This window comes from Macaca mulatta, chromosome 11 (assembly GCF_049350105.2).
Source record: "Macaca mulatta isolate MMU2019108-1 chromosome 11, T2T-MMU8v2.0, whole genome shotgun sequence".
In the NCBI taxonomy this organism is placed as follows: Eukaryota; Metazoa; Chordata; class Mammalia; order Primates; family Cercopithecidae; genus Macaca; species Macaca mulatta.
Genome location: NC_133416.1, coordinates 131,569,697 through 131,589,505, shown reverse-complemented (window position 1 = coordinate 131,589,505; position 19,809 = coordinate 131,569,697). Strand labels below are relative to the sequence as shown.

The 19,809-nt window shown below is 46.1% G+C and overlaps 1 protein-coding gene across 1 annotated transcript in view; it reads right to left on the bottom strand.

Moving 5' to 3' along the window:
* RFLNA (refilin A) overlaps positions 1-19,809 on the bottom strand; it is a 213,354-nt gene that overhangs the window by 168,177 nt on the left and 25,368 nt on the right. Inside the window, exon 3 of the mRNA XM_077952638.1 lies at positions 2,131-2,541. The gene's annotated coding sequence lies outside the window, so the exon portion shown is untranslated. The remainder of the gene's footprint in view (positions 1-2,130; positions 2,542-19,809) is intronic.

The following is a 19,809-nucleotide window of genomic DNA, read 5'->3' as shown; positions in this document are numbered from 1 at the left end:
TACTTTGTCGGTGACTTCTGAACACCTCGTAAGTATCGGTCAGCAGTGGCCACAGTGATGCTGAGTAACAAATGTATGGGTGGACACACAGCCACTGCTGAGACCAGGGGGTCCAAAAGCCAAGTGCTGGACCTGTGGCTTGTTGCTTCAACCCTGGGGGCCCCCCGCAGTTCTGGATGTTTGCGGGGTACACTCATAAGCAGGAAACACAAGCCTCTAGGCCGGCTCCCCTGTTCTGGCTGTTACCCCATTAGAGCTTCTGAACTTCAGCAGAGAACAGTGAATTCTTTCCTGTCCCCTTATACTCTCTGGCTCAGGAAGCAGTGGAAAGATGTAGGGATCCCAGAGCCTCCCTCAAGTGGTCCAGTATTCCTGCGACTGCCGACCAGGCAGAAACTCACCAAGTTTTTTACAACAAGCTTGTCCCTTCCTGGTGAGAAGCTCCCCAGATATAACAACAGAAACAGACCCATCAGGTTCTGCCAGGAAGAAAGAGCCGTGCGTAAGTCAGACCTCGTGGCTCCTTCAAACACTCAGAGGCAACATTAATTTGGACTCTTGGATGAAAGGTCTAGCTTGCCTTGCCAGTTCATTTGTAAACTGGACAGCTAGAAAGTACCTCTGAGCGTGGAGACCCACTGCTCCACTGAAGCTTTAAGGGCGGCAAGGCCTTCCTCAGTACTTTCTGTCTTTCTTTCAGCTGCAAATTCAGCAGCAGCATTTAATAAGAAAAACAGAAGCCACAGGAAAAAGGGAGCTCCGGAAACAATATACGATGCAAAACCCTTTAAGTTTCAGCTGCTTCCAGTTAGAAGACACTCAACTGCTCCTGGCAAGAGCCCGACAAGGGGCCAGTTGATCAGGGAATTAATGAGCAACAGGAACATGACTCCTTTGGGAATGTTCTCTGCAAACCAGGGACATAGATGGCTCCAGGAACCAGCTGCCCCTCTCTCCCCTACTTTGGCCTCTTTTTCTTCCTCTCCTCATTTCCTCCTGCCCACTCCCCTCCTTTTCTCACTGTTTCTTCCTCCTGTCCCATTATTTCCTTCTCCTCCTTTGTCAGTTCTTTAGTCCTCTCAGGGGACATCCCTCAAGCATTGCAGATTGTGTGGCATTTAAAGCCAAACACATCCCTAAGACAAAGAGGAGAATAATTAGTTATAATAGGCTGGGCATGGTGGCTCATGCCTGTAATCCCAGCACTTTCGGAGGCCAAGATGGGCGGATCACTTGAGGTCAGAAGTTCGAGACCAGCCTGGCCAACATGGTGAAACCCCATCTCTAGTAAAAATACGAAAAATTAACCAGGCATGGTGGTGGGCGCCTATAATTATTCCCAGCTACTCAAGAGGCTGAGGCATAAGAATCGCTTGAACCTGGGAGGCAGAGGTTACACCAAATAAACTCTGGAACCCAGAGATCCACCGAGCGGGGACACCCTACCTGAGCCGCAGACACCTCCCTGCAAGCAGACAGCTCATCCAAGGACTTTCCCACATGACAGCAAGCCCGTCAGCTTCTGCTCGTCGGCATGTGTCTTGCTCTCCTGTCATAAGTGCTCTTCAAGGGCAAAAAAAACCTCTGCAAACACATCACCTCGTGCAGCACCAGAGGTTACAGTGAGCTGAGATTGTGCCACTGCACTCCAGCCTGGGCAACAAGAGCAAAACTCCATCTCAATTCAAACAAAAAAATTAGTTATAACAACAGCCACATTTGCTGAGTGTTTATTATGGGCTAGGTACTGTTCTAAGCACTTTGCAGTCACTAGCTCACTCCTCCAAAATGGTCTGCAGATGCAGACTTCCCCTAATGCTGTCCCCGATTAACACAAGAGGCAGAGGGAGAGAGCAGCCTCATTCAGATGAGAAGCTTTGAAGAAAAGAGACTGAGTGCTTCCTCTTCCACCATGTCTGTAAGGGGGCCCTCTCGAAACTCCCCAGTGGGATTGTTGTAAAGAATCTCATTTCCTTTACAGAGGCTGGTGAAGGCTTGTGCTATCATCATGTGGACCTAAAAAGGAAGCAACATCTCTCGTTTTATAGGCACAGGCCAATGACGCAGGCAGCAACGGGTTAATAAGCTCAGGATTCTCCCTAGACTCAGCTGGCTGACCAAATGTCCCACCTTTTTCTCATAGCTGGCATGAAATGGAGCATCAAGCATTGTAACAGTCAGGATCTGCTTGGTTGCAAATAATAAACACAACAAAAGGTGCTTCAATGATAAAGACATTTATCCTCTCCCTTTACAAGGCATTCAGAGGTAGGGCAGTTCGAGAGGTGGTTAATTCTGCAGCTAATTACAACAGCAAGGACTCCAGTTCTTTCTGTCTTCACTGCCATCTTCATGTCTCTCCTCATGGCATTGAAACGGCTGCTACAGCTCCAGGCAAACATCCACACACAACATCCTGAGGTGAGAAGGGGGCCATCTCTTCCTCGTATCTCTTTCTAGGAGCTAAGAACCATTTCCCAGAAGCCCCCAGTCGACTTCTCCTGACATCTCATTGGCTGCAACTGGGTCACATGTTCCTGCCTGAGCCAAAAACAGGCAAACAGAGTGGGACCATATGTTTGCTTTGGAAACTAAAAATAACATCCTAAGCACCCCCAACCAACTGAACAGACTCTCTCTGGGCCAAGGGAAACCTGAAAAAATGAATTCCCCACCATGATGGGAAGAGAGGTCAGATACACCTCATTATTCCCCCTCCCTGTTGGAGTTTAGGCACAGCTGACCAGCATTAACATTAAAATAGAGATCATAGGCTGGGTGCAGTGGCTCACACCTGTAATCCCAGCACTTTGGGAGGCTGAGGAAGGTGGATCACAAAGTCAGGGGTTCGAGACCAGCCTGACCAACATGGTGAAACCCCATCTATACTAAAAATATAAAATTAGCTGGGTATGGTGGCACACACCTGTAGTCCCAGCTACTTGGGAGGCTGAGGCAGGAGGATCACTTGAGCCCAGGAGGTGGAGGTTGCAGTGAGTCGAGATCATGCCACTGCACTCCAGCCTGGAGACAGAGCAAGACTGTCTCAAAAAATAAAATAAAATAAAATAAAAGAGATCATAACGTTGACAGAAGACTTTATTGTGGCCATAAGATACCAAATTCTAACCTGACTGTAATATAACATCACATGACAGCAGATCCTGAGGGAAATCAAAATTGTTTACCCTAAAATCTATTTCTTGACATATTTTGAAATGACCCTTCAAAGTTGTCTTTTTTTTTTTTTTGAGACAGACTCTTGCTCTGTCATCCAGGCTAGAGTGCAATGGTGCGATCTCAGGTCACTGCAACCTCCACCTCCCGGGTTCAAGTGATTCTCCTGCCTCAGTCTCCTGAGTAGCTGGGACTACAGATGCCTGCCACCACACCCAGCTAATTTTTTTGTATTTTTTAGTAGAGATGGGGTTTCCCCATGTTGGTAAGGCTGGTCGCAAACACCTGACCTCGTGATCTGCCCACTTCGGCCTCCCAAAGCACGGGGATTACAAGCGTGAGCCACCACGCCCAGCCCCAAAGTTGTCTTTTGTGGGATAAATTTGCATCTGAAGAGAATCTTCTTCCTTTTCTCCATCTTACCCAGATCTAGAAGAGATTAAATGACAGTTTGACATCTTCAAGGTCTGAAAAGAGGTATTTACCGTATTCTCCCTGAGGCTGCATCTGGAGGTTTCATCTACATAACAAGAACCTCGGCTTCTGCAACCCCTCTTATCTTAACTCAAGCATTTACCTCAAGTCTGCAGACAAAGCGTAACTCTTTCAACCAATTGCCAATCAGAAAATCTTTTAATCCACCTGTGACCTGTAACCAGTCTCCCCTCCCACTTTGAGATTCCCACCTTTTGGGGGCAAATAAATATATACCTTCCATGTACTGACTTATGTCTTTGCCTGTAACTTCTGTCTCCCTAAAATGTATAAGATGAAGCTACAACCTGTCCACATAGGACACATTTTCTCAGAATCTCTTGAAGCTGTTCCTCAGGCCATGGTCACTCATACTAGCTCAGAATAAACCTCTTTAAATATTTTACAGTTTGGCTTTTTTGTCAAACTGGCTTTTTTGTCAACCAATCCGAATCTGAAACAAAGGGTCAAGAAAACCACTACCTCTCCAGGAAATGGTTCCATGATCTTTTCTTCCCAGCATCTTTACACACCAATTCTCTTCATTGCCTCCATGCATGGCCATTAACTGGATTACTGAGGATTCCTAAACAAGGATGATGATGCCGTGAAACAGCCTCTGCCAACCAGGCCCCGTGGCTCACACCTGTAATCCCATCACTTCAGGAAGCTGAGGTGGGTGGATCATTTGAGGTCAGGAGTTCAAGACCAGCCTAACCAACATGGTGAAACCCTATCTCTACCAAAAATACAAAAATTAGCCGGGCATATGCCTGTAGTCCCAGCTACTTGGGAGGTTGAGACAGGAGAATCACTTGAACCTGGGAAGCAGAGGTTGCAATGAGCTGAGATCATGCCATGGCACTCCAGCCTGAGTGACAGAGCAAGACTCCATCTCAAAAACAACAACAAAAAAGTATTGATCTAGGCCAGGTGCACTGGCTCACGCCTGTAATCCCACCACTTTGGGATGCCAAGGCAGGCGGATCACCTAAGGTCGGGAGTTTGAGACCAGCCTGACCAACATGGAGAAACCCCGTCTCTACTAAAAAATACAAAAAATTAACTGGGTGATGTGGTGGTGCATACCTGTAATCCCAGCTACTTGGGAAGCTGAGGCAGGAGAATCACTTGAACCCGGGAGGCAGAGGTTGCAGTGAGATGAGATCACGCCACTGCACTCCAGCCTGGGCAACAAGAGCAAAACTCCGTCTCAAAAAAGAAAAAGAAGAAAGAAAGAAACAGCCTCTTAAGTGATCTTTGCTGCCTGCCACCACCATCCTTGCCTAGTAAAATATTCCAGTGCTAGGAAGATGCTTGGAATGTCATGGAGGTGAGAACAGCTTTAAAGCGAGCAAATAGTTGTTAGACTCCTGACAGTACTTCTTACTTGGTAGAGCAAGTAAGACATGGAAGAAGGGAACATGACTGTCAGATGGAAAACCAACATCTTCTGCCTTTATCAGCTTCTTTCATGACACATTCTTACCTAAGAGTTGTCATCACACCAACAAAGAGTCATCACACCAACAGAGTCATCACACCAACTAAGAGAGTCATCACACCAACAAGTTCATACTCAGCTTCTTTGCAGGCTAGGGAAACTACCTGTTCTAAATGCAAAACATGTGAAATTAATCTTTTCCCAGCCCTTTGGTCTTTTGCCTTGACAGACAAAGCTTTGCCTTGACAGTCTGTATCTGATCGAGTGCCAATAATGATAAGGTTAAAACAAAAAAGGGCCCAAATTCCTGGCTCGATTCAATTCAGAGATAACTACGTACAGACGTTCTGGGTGTTTCTGTAACGGATTTTGAGCTCAGCCTGTGTTTAGAAAAGACTGGTGTCACATATAAGCAGTATGGGGTCACACAAAGTTTAGCCTGATTCAGAAGTGGGTCTGAAAGAGAGAGGGAAAGAGCCAGAAAGATGACAGAGAGAAAGATCCAGAGAGATGGGAGAGAACTCAAGCCAGTCTTTTGTCTTCTTCCCCTTGCAAAGATATGGCTTCACTGTTCCAAAAAAAGGGACAGTTGAACTCTCAAGACACAGAACACCTCAAAGAATTCCCAAATATCTAACAACATCACCCTGTAATCAGTCCTGCATCCTAAACTGCAAAACCGTGTTTGCAAAGTCTCCCCGCTAGCCCTGAATCAGTATGCACAGAGCCTAACACCAAACCTGCCATTGTTTTTAAAAAGCAGAGGCCAGGCACTGTGGCTCACGCCTGTAATCCCAGCACTTTGGGAGGCCGAGGCGAGTGGATCACCTGAGGTCAGGAGTTCGAGACCAGCCTGGCCAACATGGAGAAACACCGTCTCTACTAGAAATACAAAATTAGCTGGGCATAGTGGCACATGCCTGTAATCCCAGCTATTAAGGAGTCTGAAGCAGGAGAATCGCTTGAACGCGGGAGGCAGAAGTTGTGGTGAGCTGAGATCGCGCCACTGCACTCCTGCCCAGGCAACAAGAGTGAAACTCTGTCTCAAAAAAAAAAAAAAAAATCAGAATAAGAAAAGTCCCCTCTGTGATAGGCTGTCGCCCTGTGCCAAGTATCTGACTCCACTCCTCACCTCACTGTGTCCTCACTCACCTCACTCACTATATGGAGTATCCTCCATTCCTCACCTCACTGACCCCTCCCAGGAATGCTGGGAGGTGGGTGTTGTCTTTAGTGTTTGGTTTGCAAATACCCATTAACAGCCTGGAGAAGTTGTTCAGTGACTCACCTGAGGCTACCACCTAGCAAGTAAGTGGCAGAGCCCGGAGTTTCACTTAAGCCTAACAATAATTATTTGCTTGCTTTTAAGCTATTCCCACCTCTGTGACATTCCAAGCATCTTCCTAGCACTGGAACACTCTATTAGGCATGGATGAAATACTTTATTAGGCACTGGAATCAGGCACTTTATTAGCACTGGAATACTTTCTTAGGCATGGATGCTGGTGGCAGGCAGCAAAGATCATATATGAGGCTAGTTCACGGCATTGTCGTCATTATTTAGGAATCCCCAATAATCCAGTTAATGGCCGTGCATGGAGGCAATGCAGAGAATTGGTGTGTAAAGATGCCGGGAAGAAAAGAGCATGGAAACGTTTCCTGGGGAGATAGTGGTCGTCTTGACCCTTTGTTTCAAAAATCACTCACTCCTCTAAAAGATGTATACATAAAGGTTCATAGCAGCTTTATTCATAAAAGCCAAAAGGTAGAAACAACGCAAATGCCCATCAATGGATAAATGGTTAGGCCTGGTGCGGTGGCTCACGCGTGTAATCCCAGTGCTTTGGGAAGCCATCCAGGGCAGGATCACTTGAGGCCAGGAGTTTGAGACCAGCTTGGGTGACATAGTGAGACCTCATTTCCACGAAAACGTTTTTTAAAAGGATACGTGGGTAAACAAAATGTGATCACTGTGATCTCTGCAGAGCGGACTATGATTCAGCTATGAAAAGGAATGAAGCACTAGTGTTACAGTCTCGCCAATGCACCCCAATCCACAGTCTGTCCTTGTTCGAGGTATCACCTGGAGTTCTTTGTCTCATGAAAATTAAGGAACGTGGACACCAAGGGTGAAGTTGGTGCCAAAGTCTAATAAGCAGCAGAAGAAAGCTCTCTGCTGCAGACAGCGGGCCTGAAAGAGGGTCGCCGTTTTTACAGTAGACTGCGAAGGCTTTTATATGAAACCGATGAGGGCTGGGTGTCTCCTTTGCATAAGGCATGAATTTCTGGTAGCTCCACTCTGTCCTCCTAATGCGCCTGCAGGGCCCTTAGCTTGAATTACTCCATATTGCTTTACTCCCCTTCCTGCACATGTGTCAGGGGATGGAATTTTCCACTGTGGGCATGTCTGGGCAAGTCACCTGTGTAATCTTATCTGTGTGGCTGTGGGCATGTCTTAGGCAAGCCCCCCTGTGCACGTTCCCTCATCTGCGCCTGTAGCTTGATTTTTCGGGCTGTTCTTTTGTTTGAAAGAATTCAACCGAGGACCCACCCGAACTGCCTGCCTGACTGGTTTCTTTCTCTCCTCTCTCACTGACACAGGCACAACATGGATGATCCTCAAAGACGATGCAGAGTAAAAGCAGCCAGACATAAAAGGCCACGTAGTGCATGACTCCATTCATGTGAAATATCCAGAGTAGGTAAATCCATAGAGACAGAAAGCAAATCGGTGGTTGCCAGGGGCTGGGAAGAGGGGAGATGCAGAGTGACTGCTCAATGGATATGGGGTTTCCCTTTGGGGTGATGAAAATGTTCTGGAACTAGGTAGAGGTGGTGGTTACAACATTGTGACTGTCCTAAATGCCACTGAATTGTCCACTTTAAAACGGTTAGTTTTATGTGATGTGAATTTCAGCTCAATTTGAAAAAAAAAAAAAGAAGAAAAGAGAAAGTCACTCTCCAGCTTTATAATATGAAAGGAAAATCTCGGGCCCCCAAAATCACTAAGCTCAAGGGAAAACTCAAGCTGGAAACTGCTCAGGGCCTACCTGCCTCCCATTCTATCCAGAGTCACCCCTTGCTTACTGAGATAGATGCATATCTGGTTGCCTCCTTAGGAAAGGCTCATCAGAAACTCAAAAGAATGCAACCAATTGTCTCTCACCTACCTGTGACCTGGAAGCCCCCTCCCTTCTTCGAGTTGTCCCCACCTTTCTAGACAGAACCAATGTACTTCTTACATGTATTGATTGGCGTCTCATGTCTCCCTAAAATGTATAAAGCCAGGCTGTGCCCCAGCCGCCTTGGGCACGTGTCGCCAGCACTTCCTGAGGCTGTCACAGGTGCATCCTCAACCTTGGCAAAATAAACTTTCTAAGTTAACTGAGACCTGTCTCAGACTTTCTGGGTTTACAGTAATTATCACATTCTCTGAAAGCAACACAGCCAGTCCCCTCCCAACAGGTGGGGTGACAGGTGATACTCCAAGGAGCATGGATGCTGCTGTGAGGAAGCGCTCAGGCACTGGGCTGTCTCCACCAAGTCTCGTTGCCGTATGTAGAGTGACCTAATCTAACCATTTATCAACATTTTAAGAAACCAGGGTATTATTGTTTGAGGGCCGAAGTTCTGCAGATCCGGCTCAGGAAGCAGCAAAACACCACATCGAGGGACATGACCATCAGAAAGGCCAGCTAACTCTCCCTCCGCCCCAGGAAACAGCTATGAAATTAGCATGTGGCCCCAAATGCAATCATTAGGCTCGAAATAAGCTGCGGTCTCCAGCAGGAAGGAGAATAATTGAATTGGCAATGTGCTTTCTCTGACATCGGTTACCTTTTAGACAAAGCCTCACGTGTTCCTGATTTGAAATTTCATTTCGGGGATGGGGGGAGAGATCTGGTTTCTGTCTGCTTGGGACAGGGAGGGTGAGAGCAGGCAGAGAAGAAGGGGCCTGCGTGGAGAGCTCCTGGCCACAAATATCCAAAGGAAAGGAAAATTGCAGTGACCCCAACTTTTAACTTTCAAAAACTGAGCGACCCTTCTGCATGTCCGAAACGCTGGCATGTCAATGACAAAGCCACCCTGCAGTGTGGCTCCAGATTTCCCAAGGGGGAGTGGCGGTGGGGAGAGGCCTTCATCTAGTGGAAAGGGGAACCCCAGCTTCCCACGTGAAACAAAGAACTTTTGGAAAATATTTGGATTCTTGGCTTTTGCAGGAGCCACCATTGATAAAACACCTGGAGCACCCTGTGCATTGGCTGCCAGTTTGGTCACTGGGCTGGCATCTGCCCTCAGAGATGGTTCACAGATGATGTGACAAAAGACAGAGCCCAGGCCTCCTGACTTCCAAAAAGTTCTTTTCCTTTTCTTTCTTTTTTTTTCCCCCCCCAGACAGAGTCTTGCTCTGTTGCCCAGGCTGGAGTGCAGTGGTGCGATCTCGGCTCACCTGCAACTGTCACCTCCTGGGTTCAAGCAATTCTCATGCCTTAGCCTCTGTCTCCCAAGTATCTGGGATTACAGGTGTGTGCCATCATGCCAGACTAATTTTTGTATTTTTAGTAGAGATGGGGTTTCACCATGTTGGCCAGGATGATCTCCTGACCTCAGGTGATCCACCTGCCTTGGCCTCCCAAAGTGCTGGGATTACAGGTGTGAGCCACCGCACCCTACCCCAAAGAGTCCTTTTTCCATTTGCCCCATTAGACAGGGAGATGTCACTGAATGATCTTGAAGTGCCTGGCTCAAGCTGGGGTTTAATCTGGCCCTTCCCAAAGTCCTCCCCATGGTCCTCCATGGTCCCCCAGCATTCCCTGCATCCCACCATTTATAATGATTTTCTTTTCTCACCTGAAGTAAAGTCATAATTTTCACCCAATCCTTTTTTCCACCTATTTATTCACTTTCTGAAGGTTCCCCACTTGGTTCCATCAGCCTCTGTGGGTTCATCCTCCCCTCCTTGAAGCTACCTTCTACCTAGTGCCTCCCTGTACCAGGACCCCAAAACTTTAACTCACCCACAGTGACACAGAGGTGTCACTGTCATTCCAGTTCAACACACTTATTGAGTTATCCACACAGTGAACTGAGTTTTCACCTCATTTTCACATGTGTATGACAACTTTGGAAGACTTGAATGAACCATGTTTTATCAACAGTATGGAATATTATGCAGTTGCTAAAAAGAATGCACGAGGGCAGGGTGTTCACCTGAAGGGTTAGCTGATATATTAAGTTCAGAAACAACCAGCGTTTGGCCAAGGTTAGCATCATCAGTGACACATCAATAGCATGTCCTACTGATATGATGTGATGGAAATGGCACTTTACCCCTGGTGTCTTCCTCCCAAAAACATATACCCCTGGTCTAACCATGAGAAATACGTCAGAAAAACCAGAATTGACAGACGTTCTACAAAATAATTGGCCAGTATTCTTCAAAAGTATCAAGGTCATAAAAGATGTAGACTGGCCAGGCGCGGTGGCTCATGCCTGTCATCCCAGCACTTTGGGAGGCCAAGGTGAGTGGATCACCTGAGGTCAGCAGTTCGAGACCAGCCTGGTCAACATGGTGAAACCCTGCCTCTACTAAAAATACAAAACTTAGCCAGGCATGATGGCAGGTGCCTGTAATCCAGCTACTCAGGAGACTGAGGCAGAAGAATCACTTGAACCTGGGAGGCGGAGGTCGCAGTGAGCCGAGATCACGCCATTGCACTCCAGACTGGGTAACAAGAGTGAAAATTCATCTTAAAAAAAAAAAAGATATAGACTAAGGAACCATCTCAGATTGGAGGCGACTAAGAGACATGACAACTGAATGTCCTGTGGTGTCCTGGCTGGTTCCCTAAAACAGCAGGGAAATACTGGAGAAAACTGGTGATGGCTCAGTGAAGTGTGGAGCTTCTTTAATAGTAACGTGCTAGGGTCGATCTTCTGGTTTTGACAAATGTACAATACAGGAAACAGGGTGAAGAGTAGATGAGAACTCTCTACTATTTTTGCAACTTTCTTGTAAAAATAAAACTATTCTACATAGTGTATTTTTAAAAAGAGCAGCAAGTTGTAATGTGAATAGTATACTCTTGTTTATTTTAAAAAACCAAAGCCTATAGTAGGGCCATATGTATAAACATGGCATAGCAGGGCACACACTAAATTGTTACTATTTGTTACCTGGGGGTGGGAGTTAGGGGGATTATTAATATGCTTTTTATTTCTATGTTATTGAACTGTTCCAATGAGCAACCTGTTTCTATGCTATCTAGCCTGTGGTAAAGAGTAAAATATATAATTTTTTAAAATCTAATGAATTTTGGGCAAAAATACTTGCTTCCCTATCTCCAAAAGCAGCAGCAAGAAAATATGTATTGGAGCTCTAACAAAGAGAGCTAAATTACACCCTGCTATAACCCCCAAAAGAGTTTCTCTCTCCAGAAACATGGTGGTGTTTTCACTGGACCTATTAGACAGTTAAACTGGATAACAAGTATAAGACTAATTACTACCCTAAAGCACGGCAGCTTGTAAATGATAGCCTTCAATTTATTCCGCAAAAAGTTTTATACATTTGGGGGAAACTGTCTACTTCGTACTACACACCAAACCTGAAGGTGTTGAATGTTTTTGACTCATTGAATGGAACAGTTCTTGGGGAAGGAAGGTAGTGTAGGATGGAGGAGGGAAAGTAAAGAAGGAGAAACTATAAGAGGAGGTTGAGGGAGCTGACAATTAAGGAACTACATATGACTCCAAGAGGAGAGAATGAGCCAAATGGCAGAACACGGAGGAGGAAAAGGAGGTAAAGACTGCTTGGAGGAGAATCAACTGAAAAAGCATTATAGCCAATTGAGAGGTTCAATCAGTGGCCAGATATAAGATAAATATACAAATACCAGTAACTTTCCTTTACAGCAGCCTCAACTAATTACAAAATGCCAGGGGCAAAAAGATCCATCTTATTAACAACAAAAAAACAAAGAATAATGAGGTATAAAATTAACAAGAAATTCCCAAGACCTGTGTGATGATTACAAAACTTCACTGGATACCATGAGTGGATCTGAATAAACAGGAGGATTATCTAGTTCTTTAGGTAAGAAGGTTCAACCTTATAAAGATGATGATTTCATGTTGACTTTAATCCAGATCTTCAATGCAATACCAAGAAAACTCCTAGGAGGATTTTATTTATTTATTTATTTATTTATTTATTTATTTATTTATTTTGTGACAGAGTTTCACTCTTGTCACCCAGGCTGGAGTGCAATGGTGCAATCTCAGCTCACTGCAACCTCTACCTCCTGGGTTCAAGCAATTCTCCTGCCTCAGCCTCCTGAAGTAGCTGGGATTACAGGCACCTGCCACCACATCCAGCTAATTTTTTTGTATTTTTAGTTGAGACGGGGTTTCACCATGTTGGCCAGCTGGTCTTGAACTCCTGACCTCAGGTGATCCACCCACCTCAGCCTCCCAAGGTGCTGGGATTACAGGTGTGAGCCACCACGCCTGGCTGAGGATTTTAAATATAACTTGAGAAGCTGATTCCAAAATCCGTCTAAAATGAAAAGGTATACAATTGTGTAAAAAAACAACAGTAAGATGTTAAAATATACTACAAAGCTGTAACCATTAAAACAGTGTGATACTGGTACATGTAGGTGCTTTGGCGATTCCTTGCCATCTCCAGCATCTAATCCCCTCTTCCTGCTCCCAAAGAATACCCTGAATATCCCAGCCAATGGATGAATGTGTGGTTGACCCCATCCCCAATGCTAGTGGGGATTTGATTGGCTTAAGGCAGTCAGTATATTCCATTCTTCCAACCATAGTGCTTGGATCAAACCAAGTCAAAGGACAACAAGACCCAATTCTGGAATTTGTTTAGGTAGACTACCCCTTTTTCATGTTGGATATGATCATGGAAGCATCTAGCCTTGGAAGCTCCTGGCTTCAGACCAAGATGGCACCAACATGAAGGAGATGGAGTCAATAACACAGAGAAAGAAAGCAGGTCCTTATTATATCACCTGAGCTGCTGGCTCTTGCCTGGTCTGAGGCCCTGAACGTCCCAGCTATGAGCTGCACATTCGTTTTATTGTTTTAATCAGTTTACATTGAGTTTTTAGCTGTTTACAACTAAAAGTATCCACCCTGTGTCAATACAGATTGAACACATAGATAAATGGAACAGCAAAGAGTGTCTAGAAAAAGCTGTGTGTGGGGAGGGATGCACATGTACACATGTGCACCATATGTGTGTATGTATGTAAATATAAATTTAGTATATGAGAAAGATGACATTTTTAAATCACAGGGGTCCGGGCGCGGTGGCTCACGCCTGTAATCCCAGCACTTTGGGAGGCCGAGGCGGGCGGATCACAAGGTCAGGAGATCGAGACCACGGTGAAACCCTGTTTCTACTAAAAATACAAAAAATTAGCCGGGCGCGGTGGCGGGCGCCTGTAGTCCCAGCTACTCAGGAGGCTGAGGCAGGAGAATGGCGTGAACCCGGGAGGTGGAGCTTGCAGTGAGCCGAGATTGCGCCACTGCACTCCAGCCTGGGCGACAGAGCGAGACTCTGTCTCAAAAAAAAATAAAATAAAATAAAAAATAAATCACAGGGGAAAAGATAGATTATTTAATAAATAGTATGAGGAAAATTAACTACCCATTTTGAAAATAAAATAAAATCAGATTATTGCCACATACTGTTCACAATTGGAAATTTCAAATGCATTAAAATATCAACCATTTTTTAAAAATATGCGAGTATTAAAAGAAAATAAATGAGATAGGTTTTGGGGGGGCATGGCTGTTGTTTTTTTAAAAAATAATAATCTTGAGGTAAATAAGATTTCTAAAGCAAAACAGGAAACCTAGAAACCATAAAGCGAAAAACATAGAAATTAAAATGTAAAATGCTTACATGATAAAAGAGGCTGGGCATGGTGCCTCAAAGTGTGTGGTAATCCCAGCAATTTGGGAGGCCAAGGTGGGAGGATCACTTGAGCCCAGGAGTTCAGGACCAGCCTGGGCAACATAGTGAGACACTGTCTCTATAAAAAATATAAAAATGTAGCCAGGCTTGGTGGTGCACGCCTGTAGTCCCAGCTACTCAGTTAGGCTGAGGCAGGAGGATCACTTGAGCCCAGGAGATCAAGGCTGCGGTGTGCTGTGATCACACTACTGCATTCCAGCCTGGTTGACCGAGTGAGACTCTGTCTCAAAAAAAAAAAAAAAAAAAAAAGAGGACACAAGTTCACATTACAGGTAAAGTTAGTTACAACATACATAAAAACAAAAGATTCACATTAAGATTTTATAAAAGACTCCTACACAAGATTAAGGAACACACACCACAGAAAGTGAGCAACGAATATGAACGAATAATTCACAAAAGAAGTAAAGGTCGGTGCCTAACATTTGACCAGCTACTCCACCATGCTGGTGGTTAAGTCAAATGCAAACTACAGCCACAACAAGATTTGGTTTTTTCACCATTAGGTTTGCACAACTAGAAGTTTGACAATGTTCAGTGTGGGAAAGGTCCGGGAAACAGGCATTCCACACTCCTGTTTGAGGGCCGCAGTTAGGTTTTAAACACAGACACTTTCAGTTCTCACCCTGGCTACAAATTAGAACCACCTAGGGGGCTCTTGAAGAAATTCTGAGGACCAGCTCCACATCCCAGTGATTCAGACTTAATGGGTCCAGTGGGCCTAGCGCAGTGGCTCATTCCGGTAATCCCAGCGCTTTGGGAGGCCGAGGTGGGCGGATCACTTGAGGTCAGGAGTTCAAGACCAGGCTAACCAACATGGCAAAACCCCGTCTCTACTAAAAATACAAAAATGAGCTGGGCACGGTGGCGGGCACCTGTAGTCCCAGCTACTTGGGAGGCTGAGGCAGGAGAATCGCTTGAATCCAGGAGGCGGAGGTTGCAGTGAGCCAAGAGTGCACCATTGCACTCCAGCCTGGGCAATAGTGCGAGACTCTGTCCAAAAAAAGAAAAAGGGGGGGGCCTGGGATGTGGCCCTGACAGGGTGTTTGAAAGAGTCCCCAGGTGTTTCAGATGTACAGCCAGGTCCACAAACTGCTGCTGTAGAACCAGAAATCTTACGTCTAGAGGTCTCTCTCTGAAAAATATAAGCACAGGTGCGCAAAGAGGCACCCCAAGGATGCTCATTCCAGCATCTGTGGCAATTGCAAAAACTCGAAAACAATATAAATGCCGTCCATTAGGGATTGGTGAAATAAACTATGGTACAAGCACACCATGTAGTCTAATTCCTGAATCAGTCAGAAAGAACGTGGGGGGTTGATCTGTATCTACTATACAAATTGAAATGAGAATACATCCAAAACATGTCATATCATTGAACAAAAATGCAAATTACAGAATGATATGTACATATGATCCCATTTATGTTAGACAATACCAAACACTTTTATGAGTACTTATAAGTGTATACAAATGTTAAGAAAAGACTAGAATATGACTGGGTGCAGTGGCTCATGCCTGTAATCCCAGCACTTTGGGGGGCCAAGTTGGGAGAATCACTTGAGGCCAGCAGTTGGAGACCACCCTGGGCAACGCAGTAGATCCCATTTCTACCAAAAGTAAAGCAAGTTATCTGGGCATGGCTGCACACACCTCTAGTCCTAATTACTTGGGAGGCTGAAGCAAGAGAATTGCTTGAGTCCAGGAGTTCAAGGCTGCAGTGAGCTATGATGGCACCACTGCACTCTAGCTGGGTGACAGAGTGAGACCCTGTCTTTGAGTAATTAGTAATAATAAGAAAACACACATCAAGCTGGTAACAATACTATAGTTAACTTCTAGGGAAAGAAGAAAGATTGAAAGGTGAATGGAAGGCAAGACATGTTTACTTCTTAGTCTACAGTATTCCCTGAATTTTCATAAGAACATCATGCATTTATGATTTGGGAAATTATTTAAGCAGTTTCTTATTTTATTTTAATTTTTTGAGATGGAGTCTCACTCTGTCGCCCAGGCTGGAGTGCAGTGGTGCGATCTCAGCTCACTACAACCTCCACCTCCCAGGTTCAAGGGATTCTCCTGCCTCAGCCTCCTTAGTAGCTGGGATTATAGGCACCCACCATCACACCTGGCGAATTTTTTGTATTTTTAGTAGAGATGGGGTTTCACCATGTTGGCCAGGCTGGTCTTGAATTCCTGGTCTCAGATGATCTGCCTGCCTCAGCCTCCTGCCTCAGCCTCCCAGAATGTCAGGATTACAGGTGTGAGCCACTGCACCAGGCCTCTTCTTATTTTATTTACATGCTACACAGAGATTGGACTGCCTTGGGCAAAGTTTTGTTGAGGAAAGGAAGACGAGATGGAAGACTTTCCTTCGCCCCTGGCAAGCCACCCGTCTGCCCCACTTTAGGCACAGCAAGCAAGGCCGTCTCTTATCACCACTGTGTCCCAGAGATGAAGCTCGAGGCCTGACACACAGTACGTGCTCAATAAAACTAGCTGAGTTAATGCGTAAGTGAGTTAATGAATGGAGACAATAATGTGTGCAGGATGGATTAGAATTTGAGCCAGATTTTCCTAATTTGTTCTGGGCTGTGTCGGCAACACAACGCAATGAAACAACGTTCTGGGTCTACTCTGTTATGTGGGGTCTACCCACAACTCATGGCTCAGTGAGCGAACCGCGTCCTACAGTTGGAAATTCCTCTTCCCCACCCAGTGCCTTGAGAAGCAGGGCTCAGAGCACCAGATGACTCTCAGGTCAGAGGCACAGGCAAATCCCAGGCCTTGGAGATGACCTTGCCCAAAGACAGTTTTTATGGCAAAAGCCATCAATGTTGTCATTACGAACGACACGCCTTGTGCTGAGCAGGTTTAGTTCTAGGGAAAATGCAGCACTTGGGATTACAATTGGACTTGTGCTTTTAGGAAAAAAAGCAAACCAGAGCCTTTCAGAGAGCCAGGAAACACCCTTCCATCCGGAGTCACTCCCGAACCACCTGCATCAGAATCACTTTGAGGTCTTCAAAAATGTAGCTCTGGGCCAGCAGAATGAGAATGGAGGAGCCACATGTCTAGCGGACTGCCCCAGGCAGGTCTCAGGCACTGAGCAGTTTGACAGCTACCAGATCAGTTTCAAACTGGCCGAGACCAATTCGCGGTTATTAAATCAATTTAGCTTTTTTATTTTTCTTTTCTTTTTTGTTTTTGTTTGTTTTGTTTTGTTTTTCTTTTTTTGTTTTTTTAAAGACGGAGTCTTGCTCTTGTCGCCCAGGCTGGCGTGCAATGGTGCGATTTCAGCTCACAGCAACTTCCGCCTCCTGGGTTCAAGCGATTCTCCCGCCTCAGCCTCCTGAGTAGCTGAGACTACAGGTGCCCACCACCATGCCCAGCTAATGTTTGTACTTTTAGTAGACAGGGTTTCACCTTGTTGGCCAGGCTGGTCTCAAACTCCTGACCTCAGGTGATCTGCCAGCCTCAACCTCCCAAAGTGCTGGGATTACAGGCATGAGCCACCATGGCTGACCAGCTTTTTTCTTCTTTTAATGACAGAATGAGTTGGCATAGGATGGAACAGAACAAAACAGAAGCAGACAAAACACCTGAGAATGTGTCACAGAGGTAAAGATTAACCACCCAATGGGCTCACCTTGCCCGGTGCCTAGACAGGCAAATTGCAGCGTGGTGGCTCACGCCTGTAATCCCAGCACTTTGGGAGGCCGAGGCGGGTGGATCACAAGGTCAGGAGATCGAGACCACGGTGAAACCCCGTCTCTACTAAAAATACAAAAAATTAGCCGGGCGCGGTTGTGGGCGCCTGTAGTCCCAGCTACTCGGGAGGCTGAGGCAGGAGAATGGCGTGAACCCGGGAGGCGGAGCTTGCAGTGAGCCGAGATCGCGCCACTGCACTCCAGCCTGGGCAACAGAGCGAGACTCCGTCTCAAAAAAAAAAAAAAAAAAAAGAGTAATTCACGCAGAGCTGGCTGCGCGGAGACCGGAGTTTTATTATTACTGAAATCAGACTCTCCCAGCATTCGGAGATCAGAGGTTTTACAGACAGGCCGGGCGCAGTGGCTCACGCCTATAATCCCAGCATATTGGGAGGCCGAGGCAGGCGGATCACGAGGTCAGGAGATCAAGACCATCCTGGCTAACACGGTGAAACCCCGTCTCTACTAAAAATACAAAAAACTAGCCGGGCATGGTGGTGCCTGTAGTCCCAGCTACTCAGGAGGCTGAGGCAGGAGAATGGCGTGAACCTGGGAGGCAGAGCTTGCAGTGAGCCGAGATTGCGCCACTGCACTCCAGCCTGGGATAGAGAGAGTGAGACTCCGTCTCAAAAATAAATAAATAAATAAAATAAAAATGAAATAAAATAAAGATAATTTGGCGGGTAGAGGCTTGGGAAATGGGGAGTGCTGATTGGCCAGACTGGAGATGGAATCAGGGGTTTGAAGTGAGTTTTTCTTGCTGTCTTCTATTCCCGGGTGGGATGGCAGAACTGGTTGAGCCAGATGACCGGTTGGGGTGGCATTAGCTGGCACATCAGAACGCAGGGGCTGCAGAATACCTCAGCACTGGTCTCAGGTTTTACAACAGTGGTGTGATTCCTAGGTGCAATCTGGGGAGGTTGAGACTCCTGGAGCCAGAGGCTGCATGACCCCTAAATTGTAACTTCTAATCTCGTAGCTAATTTGTTAGTCTTGCAAAGGCAGTCTGGTCCCTAGGCAAGAAGGGGGTCTTTTCCGGAAAGGGCTATTATCAATTTTGTGTCAGAGTCAAACCATGAACTGAATTGTGTCCCAAAGTTCGTTCGGCCCACGCGCAGGAACGAACAAGGACAGCTTAAAGGTTGGAAGCAAGATGGAGTCAGTCAGGTCTGATTTCTCTCACTGTCGTCATTTCCTGAGTTATAATTTTGCAAAGGTGGTTTCAAAGGTAGGTATTGTTTGGTGAAACTTTGGTTTCAGCCTTACATATGCAAAGCTGAGATTCAGCTGGTGCTCAGCCTTACAGTCCTACTGGTTATCAAAACGCATTTCTACAGGTTGTTAGACAGCTGCTGCCCACCTGCTGCCCCCCTACTGCCTTGGGGCACCCCTCCCCAAACTCTCATGTTGATTCTGGCACAGCAGGGGACTTCCAGGACGCAGCTCAGCTTTGAGACCAGATCTGATGGCTCAGCCTCCTGGCCTTCCCAGATGTTAAATATTTTGGCTCGCACCCCCGTGCACGTCGGTGTGTGTAATGGATTGGAATGTTAAAATGGATTGAGATTATGTATAAGGTTTGAAAATGTTGTCAAGGGGCAAGGTCTCTCAGGGGGCGGTGTGGGTTAGGGGTGGGTGCGCTGGCTGTGAGAGAGGGAGTTGACCCCCTGGGCTGGCTCTCACAGGGCAAAGTAAACACACAGAGGCCTTTGCTTCCTTCCCACGGATTCAATCTGAAAACAAACAGTGCGAGGTGAGTAAATATACACGCTGAGCCCTACACCGGAAGGTGAGGGGGCGAGGACAGCAGATCAGAGGAGATGATCATGACCTTGCAGCTGAGGTCCAACTTCTGGCTAACATCCAGAGATGATCCAGAGACGTCTGGGCTTGGGAGGAATCCTGCTTAACAGCAGAAGGAAGAGACAAGCTGCTGCCTTTATCCACTAAATCAGCATGATCAACATCCAGTAATGACGAAAATGTAAATCGACCAGCTCTTT